Source organism: Eulemur rufifrons, chromosome 18 (assembly GCF_041146395.1).
Source record: "Eulemur rufifrons isolate Redbay chromosome 18, OSU_ERuf_1, whole genome shotgun sequence".
Classification (NCBI taxonomy): domain Eukaryota; kingdom Metazoa; phylum Chordata; class Mammalia; order Primates; family Lemuridae; genus Eulemur; species Eulemur rufifrons.
The window spans coordinates 33,826,710-33,839,468 of NC_091000.1; the positions used below are offsets into that span (position 1 = coordinate 33,826,710).

The 12,759-nt window shown below is 40.3% G+C and overlaps 1 protein-coding gene across 1 annotated transcript in view; it reads left to right on the plus strand.

Moving 5' to 3' along the window:
- The window catches only part of ARHGAP10 (Rho GTPase activating protein 10), a 284,652-nt gene that overhangs the window by 222,259 nt on the left and 49,634 nt on the right, over positions 1-12,759 (plus strand). The gene's annotated exons all lie outside the window — the stretch shown is intronic.

The window sequence follows — 12,759 nt, forward strand, 5'->3', positions numbered from 1 at the left end:
GGCACGTATTCTCCGCACTGTTGTTGTGCAGCTGCTTTTTGAAAACATGTGGGAACTGCCTGATAGTTGCTTCTGTTGAATCCTGTATTGCCAGTCTTTGTTTCCAACCTACTGAAAGCTTTTTGGATACAATTCTTACTCAGGAAATTATTCAGTATTTCTCCAAGTTTCATGTCATCTGCTGATGAAAACCAAGCCAAGGCTAACAAACACCGAACTAGAGCTCTGAAACATACTACTAGAAATATTTCTGTAGGTTTAGAGTGGTGGATCTCAACCTGGAGTGGTTTTTGCCCCCACTGGGGACATTTGGTGGTGTCTGGAGACATTTTTGATTGTCACCACTGGGGGTAGAGGTGCTACTGGTATCTACAGGGTGTCCCAAAAGTCTCCATACAAAGGAAAAATTTTGTAATGAGTATTTTGTAAGTAAAGGTATGATTAGCTACAATTTCCCGTTTGCCCTATGTATGGTGACTTTTGGGATACCCTGTAGTGGGCAGAGGCCCAGCCCAGGGTGATGCTAAACATCTTCCAGTACATGGGACGGTCCCTCCACAACAGACAGTTATCAGGCCCCAAATGCCAGGAGAGCTGAGATTGAGAAGCCTTCTTCAGATTAATGTTGTTCCACTAAAGTGCCCATTGGGTATGAAATTTTTTAATCTTGTTAATCAGACTTATGTTAGCATCTAAGACTGGATTCTCAAAGTGTGAACTAGGAGTCCCCTGAGACCCTTTCGGGGAGCTGTGATGTGAGGTTAAAGCTATTTTTAAGATAATTGCTCTTTTCACTGTCATTCTTTACAGTTGTAGAGTGGCCTTCTCCAGAGGTGATGTGACATGTGATATCACAACATATGGAATGCAGAAGCTGATAGGAAAATCCAACTGCCTTCTGTTAAGTCAGACATTAAAGAGATTTGTAAAATGTAAAACAGTGCTATTCTTCTCACTAAATTATTTTTTGCTTTGGAAAACTTTAATGGTTTTATTTTTAATCAATTCATATATATTTAGAATGTTTTCAATTTCAGTTTTTCCTTTCTGATACTGTCAGTATAAACAGATGTAATCCATACAAACAAAAGTTCTTTGAGATCCTCAGTAATTTTTAAGAGTATAAAGAAGTGAGATGAAAAATGTTAAGATCCTCTGATCTAGGCTATATTTCTTCATTTTATGTGTGAGGATATCATGAGAGACAATTTTTAAAGGCCTTATTAGAATCTAGATGTACAGAATTTTGATGTTTCCCAGTCTGGAGGTCCTATACTACAAGAAGTTAACTCACATGTTTCTGCTGAACTTTGTGGCGGTTCTGGTTATACTTTCTGCTTTTCCAGGTGGTCACCATTCCTGTAGTGATCAATCTGGAGCCTCATTTGGGATCTCCATGTATTCAGAGGATTGACTCAGCTTCAATCGCCTTTCTTCACTCATGTGCATACTTTTTTGCTGCAGTTAAGAATGAATTTTTGAAAATGCCTTTGGCTCTTGGAGCTGACTTTCCTTCTGGGACTCCAAGTATTGGAAGCACATGTAACTGTACTAAGAATATTGTGAAGTTTGCTTTCATGAAACCTAAGTTTCTGGTATAAGGTGCAGTGCTGTTCTTTAGTGACTATGTGGCTTAATTACTGAACTTTTTTAAGTTTTGAAATTACGTTTCCTATAGTTAACTAATTCAAGACTTCAGAGATGTCTGTGATTTGGTCTTCGTCATAAGGATGCAATTTTTAAGTTTGTTTGCCACTTAGCTTTCATTCTACGGTGAAGGTGGAAGGAGAATGAAGTCCTGTCCTCATGAAGCGTATGAGGAATATAGTGGTTGAATGGTGGACGTGTGTCAATACCGTGTTTGAGATGCTGGAATCATCTTGTCTGGTGCAACCTTTTTAGCTGGATCAGGAAACTGAGGCATTAGAGAAGTTAAGTTACTATCCCAAGGCCACAGTGAATTTTAATAGCGGTGAACATTATCACTTTATGACGTTGGGTCCCTTATTAGTAAGATCATGTACTAGTTATTGATTCTCTAACCATCTGTTTCCTCATCTATATCATTGCAATCAAAATACCATCTTTGTAGGGTTGATCCTGTCAACTTACGTACCTTTCCTTTTCAGATTTTTCTGCTGAAAAATGTCAAACCCACAGAAAGGTTGCAAGAATGGCACAGTAAATATTTTATACCCTATATAATTCTATTGCAATTGTTGAACCATTGGAAACTGAATTCCCTTACATCATGGTCCTTCATCCCTACATACTTGAGCATGTGTGTCCTAAAAATGAGTACAAATTCAGGAAATTTGACATGAACACAATATTATTATCTATCCATCATGACACTAAGTGTGGCCCATAGTCCAACATATTGACATTAACTGGAAATGTGTTAGAAACGAAGACTTTTGAGCCTTACTCTAGGCCTATTTGAATTGGAATCTGCATTTTAATAAGACACGCCTGCCCAGGGTGCTGTGTGTGTGTAAATGTTGGAGAAGTACTGCCCTAATGGGTGGTCCATGTTCATACTTCATCTGTCATCACATGATACCTTTTATAGAAAAACTCCCCCCAGTCCAGGACTGTGCGCTGGGTTTAATAACGACCATACCTCCTTAGACTCCATTATTTTAGGATAGTTTCTTAGTCTGTCTTTCCTGACATTGGCATTTTTGAAGTTTGTGGGGCAATTGCTCCATAAAATGATCTTTAATTTGACTTTTTCTTCACAATTGGATCAGGTTATATATTTTTGAGAGGTACATAAATGATGCTGATTCTTCTGAGTACATCACATCAAGGGATCATGATGTCAGTTTGTTCCATTACCGGTGAAGTCACTTTGATCACTTGGTTAGGGTGGTATTCTGGTTATTTATCATAGCATAGCAACACTCCCCCCCGAAATTTAGTGTTTTAAAACAATCAATTTTGTTATTTTTATGATTATATAGGCAGTAATTCAGACAGTGCAGGGTGAGGTCAGCTTGTCTCTGCTTCGTGATGTCATGATATTTGGGGCCTCAGCTGGGAGGTTTGGAATGGCTGTGGGCTGGAATTATCTGGAGGCCTCAGTACTCACAGCTGGTGCCTGGGCTGGGTTGACTCAGACGCTGGGACTGTTGAGCACAGCACTCACACATGGCCTCCTTAGGTGGCTTGGGCTTCCTCACAGACATGGCAGCCTCAGGGCTCTTAGGGATTGTTCCAGCAAACAATTTAGAGACTGTAGGGCTTTTTTCTGATGATCTAGCATCAGAAGTCACAGTAGTTCACTTTGACATAAGCTATTGATTGAAGCAGTCAGGAGCCTGCCCAGATTCCAGTGTGTGGGGGGATGGCTTGGATACCACTGCTCGATGGAGTGTCCAGGAATTTGCAGCCATGTTTTAAAACTGCCATGGCTGGTAACTGCCGGGTTCCTTAACTGTACATGTACCAGTTTCCTCTTTGTGATCAAGAGTTCTCTGTCAGGAGATACTGTGAGAATACTAAAGAATCCTGTTCCTCAGCAAACTTTCACCCTTTAGTTTTATTCATTGCTGACTCATTTGTGTTTATGAGTTGGGATTTAAATTACATGATAATTTTAATGTGCTTATCTCCCAGTAAATAAACACATAGTGACAGCAAACAGTGCTGGATTCTTGAGATCCCTCGTGTGACAAAGATAAGTATACAGGACCCAATTTGATAGGTATTAAACATCTCTTACTGATATAAGTGCCAAACACTTGATTATGAGGTATGTCAACAGTAATTAATACAGATGAAAGATTTCTCCTCTCTTCTCTGTGAGGTTCTATGGCTATTATTCCTGAGCCCTCCTTCCAAATAAAGGAATGCACCTGAAAATGCATCGTTACACCATTCATAATGATTGGAAACATTGTGTCAAAGCTGCTCCTAGACTTAGGTGAAGCCAGGGCAGCTGAGAGAAATCTCCCCTGTGCTCTTGAACATAGCTGCTATGACTGAGAGGCAGCAAGTTCCAAACTGACGGGTAATCCGGGAATTTAAACAGGAAACTTTATTCCTTTTAAGGTGCAGGAACTAGGGAAAGATTATGCTTTGTCATCCTATTTAAGACGTATTAAAGTGAATTGCAGTGTTCACACTGAAGGGGAGGCTGGTGTCTGGCTCTGGTATGTGTGACCTCCACATAGACTGAAGTCGGCAAGGGTGAGACTAGGAATAGTGGGCTCTTTGGAATGTTTTTAAAATGTATTCATGAAGATTTTCTAAACCCCTGATTAGAAACATTTCAATTGGAAGGTACAATCTAGCTGTGTCCTAATGCTGCGGTCCCCCAGCCCTGGGCCACGGACCCGGTACCAGTCCATGGCCTGTTAGGAACCGGGCCGCATAGCAGGAGGTTGAGCTGTGGGGGAGTGAGGGAGCGAAGCTTCTTCGTCTTTATTTACGGCTGCTTCCCATCGCTCACATCACTGCCTGTGCTCCGCCTCCTGTCAGATCATTGGTGGCATTAGATTCTGCATTATGGTGAGTTGTATAATTATTTCATCACATATTACAATGTAATAATAGAAATAAAGTACACAATAAATGGAAGGCACTTAAATCATCCTGTAAACCGTCTCCCCCTCCTCTCCCCCCTCGGTCTGTAGAAAATTGTCTTCCATGAGATTGGTCCCTTGTGCCAAAAGTGTTGGGGACTACTGTCTTCATGTATTTAGAAATCAAATCTTGCCCCGAAGCTAAGTCTTGATAGATGAATATACATCAGAGGCCACATCAGTGTACTGACTGTTTTCTTCTTCAAAATGAGACAAAATGTTGCAAGAAAAGAAAAACTCTGAAGAATAGTCATCAAAACTTTAATAGAAATGTTTTTATGTGTGGGATGATGGGTGGTTATCTTCTTTCCAGAGCTTTTTGTGTTTATCAGCATTTCTATAAGGAATACAATGTGTGTTAGTTATCACCTTTGTAACATGAATAAATTGTAATTTGGAAAAAAAAGTTAAGCAAAACCAAACTAGTCCCCTAAATTTTAGAACAGTAATTAAATATGGAACCTGATAAAATTCCAGAGGTGTTGCATTATTTTTTAAATATGCCTGTGGTCACATGTACTTGGAACAGGTTTCAGATGATTCTGATACATGCATGTACATGACTTCAAGAGATGTGTTCTTTATTGTGATTAAAATTCACGCATTTCCTTTTGGAGAATTAATAGGTTTATGGCTTATTTTTTCTCTCTAGGTTAATCTTTTGGCCTACCCAAAATGACTTGGGGTCATGGCTTAGATTCCAGAAGAAAAATATCTTTCATGTTCAGAATTTTGTGAGCTGATCAGTCTGTGTGTTACAAATGTGTTCATTTACATTCAGTTTAAAATTTCACAGGTGACATTTGAGGAGAGATCCTTTTTTTAAGGGTTCTTATGAGCTCAGAACAGGGAGCCCTCTCCTTGGGGACAGCAAGTGGTATGCTTCCTGTGTTCTGATCTTCTGTGCTGCTGGTTGGGGCCAAGTGATTTCTAAGGGAGGCTTGAGGTCCAGAGAAAAGGGAAAAAAGAACCTGAAAAGAAGTTGCAGCCAACACTGAAGGAGGAGGAAGAAAAGAAACCAAAGGAATGTCATGTATGGAGTATGTCTTATAGTTGACATACAGCATATTTTGTTAATGTGTTCTAGGCCTCTATTGCTGAAACGTAAACTTTTTGTTTGCCTGCAAGCAAAGGACACGTCGAAAAAATTCTAGCTAGGGATTCATTGGTGAATTCCTCACTCAGTGAAGAATATTTGTAGAGATTTGGGTTATGAAAGTCAAAGTTACAGCTTATTTAGGAAAGCATTTTCTTCTGACTTTGGAAACCAGATGCTGCATTTTCCAAATGTTTGCAGGTGCAAATTGATAAAACTGCACCTGGGGTGTTTTTAAAAGTTTGCAAACCAGAAAACAACATTTTATAATTGGGAATATACGTTCACACAATGAATGTGGCAGTGATGCGGCTTTGGTTTAATCAGGGGAGGTTCGCCTTATGTAGACTGGAGGAAAGGTTATTTATTTAGTGACAATTTGTAAATTTCTTTAATGCCATTTGGTTCCCAGCAGCATATCATCAAAGTTATTTGTTATTATAATTCCCTCTATTGGCTTTTGTTCAACACTGGAGGAAGCAAGGCACTGATGTTACATCCATAGTTAATGCCACAGAAGATGCCTATGGTTTGTAGTGGGTAGTTCTGGGGGTATGTTCCACTTTATAAAGTCTGATTGATAAAGGTGGTTGTTTACTGAAATCTCCAAGGCAACAACCAAAGTCTGGTATGTATCACTAGGATATAGAAATCAATATAGTATACTCCATTGGGACTTGAGGAGGGCAGCTCAAAATGCCTCTTGAAATTAAACCTAAACATTTAAGGAAAAAGCCCAGAAATTCTACCAATTTGATATATTCTAAAAAGTACTCTTATTTTCCTTTTATTTTTTAGTTGTAAACCAAAATTGAAGTTGTTTTTCAAAAAGCTCATGCTATGTCAGGGCCATTGTCAGGGCCCGAGCCAGTGGGCTGGGTGGCCTGGATGGGGGGTGGGGGGAGTGTCTCCCGTTCCTTCCTTCCCTCCCTCTCTCCCTGGCCACCCTTCTCCCATCTCCTGTGACAGCAGTGGAAAGGGCTTCGTACTGATAGTAGCAGCAGGACTCCAGACAGGGTCTTTAATGTGCTCCAGTGTGAGCCTCGGGGACCTGCACAACTTAGGAAAGTACTTTGAGGAATTTCAGCCCCTGAGCACTGTCTCCCCAGAAGAGGAAATACAGGCATAAAGGATACTTTGTTGGAGAGAAAGGACAGGACGCAGCAGGATGGGAATAGCAGTTGGCCTTCAGGCCTTGTTTTGGGAGTAAGGCCTGGGTTTGCCTCTTGCCAGTAGTAGGAATATGAGCAAATCTTTAACCACAGGTGCCTTAGTCTGCTCAACTGTGAAATAAAGAGGTTGGCCTAAGGGAGAACTAGGATGCTTTTGAGCTCTGAGATTCTGAGTTTTAATGAACCAGAACAAACAAGAAGCCTTAGAATATTTCCAGCCTCAAGCCTAAACCCAACTGGTTATTTTGCTGTCAGCCCCTAATATGAATTCTAGTTAAATTTTCTAGAAGAGACCCATATTTAGTCATGGAGTAGTGTTGATTCAAGGACAGATAGCTGGAAAAAGTTTTCAGTGGTGTATGCTGTTCACATGGTAGCTGGAATCTGCAGTTGAGTCACAGGTGGAAATTTAGGTTACCTTGGAGCCAATTTAGTCCACACAGCCCCAAGGTGATTGGCGTTTGCCCAAACACTGTAGACTTGGAAGCTGAAAGTAATATTTGGCCATTTTGCAATTATGCTGTTCTAGAAAGAAGATTGGATATTGCATTTCTTTCCTTCCTTTCTACGTTAAAAGTTTATTTAGGAGCATATGCGTTGATTTCCAGCTGTCTTCTGGAAGCACCTCTACTTATGGATGGATGTAGTTCTGTGAAATAAGACATCACCAAGGACACAATATAACTGGAGCTTTTTATGACTGGGTGTTACTGGAGGGAGTGGGGCAGAGTGGCCAAGACGTGCACACCGGAGTGAGGAAATCTGGTTCAAGTCTTTGTAAGCCGAAGCATATTGCAAGTACCCCAAAATTTCAACCGCTATTATTCGAGATGATAGGAGTATACAAACATACTGATGATCTTCCTATCGTTATAAAGACCAGTGAACTATTCTGTAGGAAAATCTTTTTTAAAGGAGAATTACTTCATGAGAAGGGGGAGAAAACACAAATTGTTTTTTCCTCTACTCTCACACCACAATAACAATCAACGCAGGAAGGCGTCTGTGACCAGACAGCAACTAGTTCTGCAGTGGACACCCCCTGGATGTTCTCCAATTCAATTCTGACACTGTCTACTTGGAGATAGTGTCAGATCCCATGGCTGGGGGTTCAGTTCCCTCTTAAGACACCAGTTGCAAGTCCAGGCCTCTGGGAATTCTGACCAACTGGTTTTAGTTATGGTTCTCACAACCCTCTTCTTGACTTTGGTTATTTTGCTGGAGTGGCTCACAGAACTCAGGAAAACGCTGACACTTTCTGGTTTATTATAAAAGATATTACAAAGGATACAGATGAAGAGATGTGCAGGGTGAGGTATAGAGTTGGGGCGCAGAACTTCCATGCTCTCCTCAGGTGCACCCCGCTTCCAGGAACCTCCACATGTTCAGATATCTGGAAGCTCTCCAAACTCAGTCCTCTTGGGCCTTCTTTGGAGATGACTTTGGATAGGCATGGTTGACTGTGTAGAAATGTGATTGGACAAAAAGGGTGTGCTCTAATACTAATGGACTGAGTGGGAAACCCAGCCAGGCCCATCTGTTCAGATGCTTCTTGGTTGCTTTGTGCAGCTTTCCTTCCTCTAGGGCATGGGGTGGAACCCTGTCCAAAATGGAGGTCTTACTACCTACCAGACAAGGTAGATCAGAGAACTTCCTTATTGGCCAGCTCCAAGACAGAAATATGGGGGAAGATTCCTGACTTGGGGAGAACAAAGAGATTCTGTCTTCTGTGGCCTAAAGCACCCCAACATTATAATAAGAGCTATGGGCATTATGAGCCAGGAACCATGGATGAAAACCAACATACATATTGTAATATTATACTTCATCTTCCTTCTTTTCTTTTACCCATAGTATTTATTAATTCAGTTGAATCAAATTCTGTAGGTTTGAGTTGGGTATTGAAGCAAAATTTTCATAGACCATCTTTATTTCCTGTTATCTGCGAAGTATTTCCGGCAGAAGTGGTGCAGTCATTTCCACATATGGTGCCTGGTAGCCGAGCATGAAGGACTTGGGGAGGGATTTCTATTAATGGGCTCAGTCCCATGGGCATAAACATCCATTTTGTTGTGTCTGAGAAATCTGTGGATCTGAACAGTGGTGCCAGACTTCTGTTTGTGCTGGCACTCTTAGGAGAGCTGAGTAAGCAAGTGCTTGCCTACCTGACATGCCTACGTGTGGAGTTTTGTTTTGTGTCATTGGATTGTCTGATTTGAGTTTTTCTTATGTTGTAAATACGTAGGTGCGGTGAAGAAATTTTTACCCTGGGAAAAAAGTTTTGAATAGACTTGATCTCTTGATTCTCAGTATTGCTTAAGATGAGTTTATCTACCCTGGAACAAAAAGGCAGCGTGTGGTATGAAGCTTGGCAAGGTAGGGGAGCTGGAAGATCCTGGAAAGAGACCTGGGCTGTAAGAGGAATTTGCATCCGTGCAGGGGTTCTAGAACTGGAAAATCAATGTTATATTTAGAGATGGTGCACATCTTGGCAATGTCAAATAAGATAAGCTTAATTTTAACTTCTAGAATCAGATTGCCAAAAAACAGGTCAAAATTTTAAAGTAAATGGTTTTACCATTTCTTCTTCCTCTAGATCTAAAAAAAAAAAAAAAAAAAAATATCCATTTAAGTCATTCCTGGTGATTCTGAGAGACCAGAAGAGCATTGCCTTGTAGCTTAAAAATAAAGAAACAAAAAAGACTTTAGAACAGAGACTAGTGCATTGGAAGACAGGTAAATGCATATAAAAGGTAATGCATTCTTGTAACATCTAGGAGGACATAGTGTGGTGGCCAGTTTACATGGATATTCCCCAGTTTTACTCTTTCTGAACAGATGCAGGACATTCCTAGCTGGTGATTTTTTTTTTCCCCTAAGAATTAAATTTTGTTTGTTTCATGAACCTATAATATTTTTACAGTTTGGCAGCAGAGACTTTGGAATGAAAGTTGAGAGTTCAGATGCCAGCTCCACCATTTTTAAACTGTGGAGATGTGGGCTAATTGTTTGATTTTTGACCTTTTCTTATTTGCAAAATGTGGAGAGCAATATGTACCCCTAAAAGTTGTTGAGAATATTAAAGTGCTTCTGAGAAAGCCTGCCACCTAGTAGTTGTTTATTAAATGTTAAATGAGTTAAATAGGAAGCAATTTAAATCTAAAATTTCAGTGCTAAAGTACAAGAATACACAAAATAATTTGATTCTGGGTTACTTGCCTTAGGGAATTTAGCCTTGGAAAATTTGAAAAGGTGCTCAATTTGTTTCTTCCCTTTAGCTCATTGCTTGATGTCTTTTTCCAGAACACTTTCCTGTGTTTCAGGACAACTTTTCTCAGAGCACTGAATCTGGGGGAATATTCATGACCTCGAGAAATGAATGCCCTCTCAGAATGGTGGTTGAGCAGAATAATGAGGGTCTGAAGTCATTTTTATCACTGTTTACTGTTGTGACCATATTACAAATATAAGTAGCTGCCATTTATTTCTGATTACTCTGTGCCAAGTAGTATACTGAACACTTTATAAACGTTATCTCACTTAATCCCTATAATAACTTGAGATGTAGGTATTATGCCCTCATTATACGCATGAGGAAAACGAGATACACTGTTTTAAGAAATATGTCTAAGCTGGTAAAATTTAAAAGCTGGGATAGTGCTGTCTCAAATTAACCTTTATGATTTGGTACTTGTATTAATCTGGGTAATAGTTTAGCTCTTCAAAATGTTAATACAGGTTGAATATCCCTTATCCAAAATGCTTAGGACTAGAAGTGTTTTGAATTTCTATTTTTTTTTTAATTTTGAAAGATCAGCATTATACTTACCCAGTTGAGCATCCCATATCCAAAAATTCAAACTCCAAAATGTTCCAATGGGCATTTCTTTGAGTGTCATGTTGGTTTGGTGCTCAAAAAGTGTCAGATTTCGGATTTTTGGATTTGGCATACTCGGCCTCTATGACATAGAGCTTTACCGAGGGAGTGATGGGTATTCAGAATCTTTAACCACTTGATGCTAATTAGGACTTAGGGGAGGTCTAAGAAATTGATTGTGTATATCCAGTGCCAGTTTTCCCGAAATAATTTTTCTGGTGTGACTTTCATCCATTCAAGACAAGTATAGCATACTTGGGAATGACTATCTAAATCAGCGTTTCTTAGCCTTGGCTACACAAAAGAATAACCTGGGGAGCTTTATAACCCGAAGCCTCATCCCCATACCCAATGTTCTGCTGTAACTACCCTGTGCCTTAAGTCTTCGGGAGACCAGCCGAGTCTGTACCCAGCCTGGGACTGGGACTGAGGGGAGGGCGGGACTCACAGCAGTCCCTCAGTATTGTTGGAGTCACACTGCTGGGGCTCGTGTTGCTTGCTAGTCTGGCTCTGCACACAGGGGTAGCCTCCACACCTCACTCCCCCACACCTTCCCCGACATCTCCACTTCAAAGTGGAGGAGGAGGAGAAGGAGGTAAAGCAATTTTCGGCGTTTGCACCGTTCCAGTCAGTATGATCTTCCAGGAAGGTCTGCTTGGAAGGTTATCGTCTATCCAGTACAGTTCTTGGGCTATAACTTTTCCATTGCTTATTTATGCTTTGGAGATACAAGTTCTGTGTATGGTTTGCTTTACTATTCTGGTAACATCCCAGAGGCATCTGCCATATTTGTAAAACTCAAACATAGGTAAGTCAAGGAGATACATATATATATATATATATATATATTTATTTATTATTTTTTAGATAGTGTCTCACTCTATTGTCCAGGCTAGAGTGCAGTGGCATCATCATAGCTCACTGTGACCTCAAACTCCTGGGCTCAAGCTATCCTCATGCCCCAGCCTCCTGAGTAGCTGGGACTACAGGCATGTGCCACCATGCCCAGCTAATTTTTAAAAAATTTTTTGTAGAGATGAGAGTCTCACTATGTTGTCCTGGTTGGTCTCAAACTCCTGGGCTCAAGTGATCCTTCCATCTTGCTGGGATTACAGGCGTGAGTCACCGTGCCTGGCCATGGAGCTATTGTAAATGTTGGTCACAAGTGCTATTTTCTGTCAATGCAATTATATTTCCCATCTTTTCTTCTGTTCTTCATTATTACTGTGCTCTTCTCAGCCTAACTGCTCTCCCGTTCATTCCACAGCCTCCTTTAATCTGAACAATGACAGATGTCAGTAAATCCAGCTGTGGACAATAGTCTAGGCAGCAGAGGATTTTTAAGGTACATAAGTAGTTTGCTATTTGCCAGAGTGCCCTATTGGAACACAGATTCCGTGGAAATATGGTGTTAGCAGGTTACCAGTTGGAGCAATAAATTAAATTTTCACTAGCAAATATTTGTCCACAGTAATTTAAATCATTTTTTATTCCATTTACACATGAGGGGGCAGTATGGTACTATAAAGCAAATGCTCTCTTGAAATTGCTTATTTTTATTGGTATGTAATAGTTTTTAGGTGAGAACTTCCAGACTCCACAGTTACAACTCCAACATCATTGTTAGTTATTAAATGTACTACACATATATAAGTGACACTCTCACTCATATCACAGGTCATGTGCCTGTTTTTATTTAAATGTATGAGTATTAATTTCCTTGTAACAGTGAGATGTTCATTCAGTGCCTTTTATTGTGAGTTTTATGTTTATGTTTTGTTTCAAGCGAGCTGGCTTTCTTCCTATTGCCTGCTCCCAACTGAGGAACGCCAGCCCTTTGGAGGCGCACTGTCTGTTAGGTTGATGTCTCTCATATATTTTATTTCATGACTTCGTTGAAGGCTGAAGAGCCTCCAGTGTTGTTGGAAGGAAGCCTCTGAACTCAGGTCTTGGCAGCTATGGGAGGTCTGTTATAAATCACCTCTGTATGCTTCCTTTTGTGGCACAGATTGCTTTTCTCAAAAG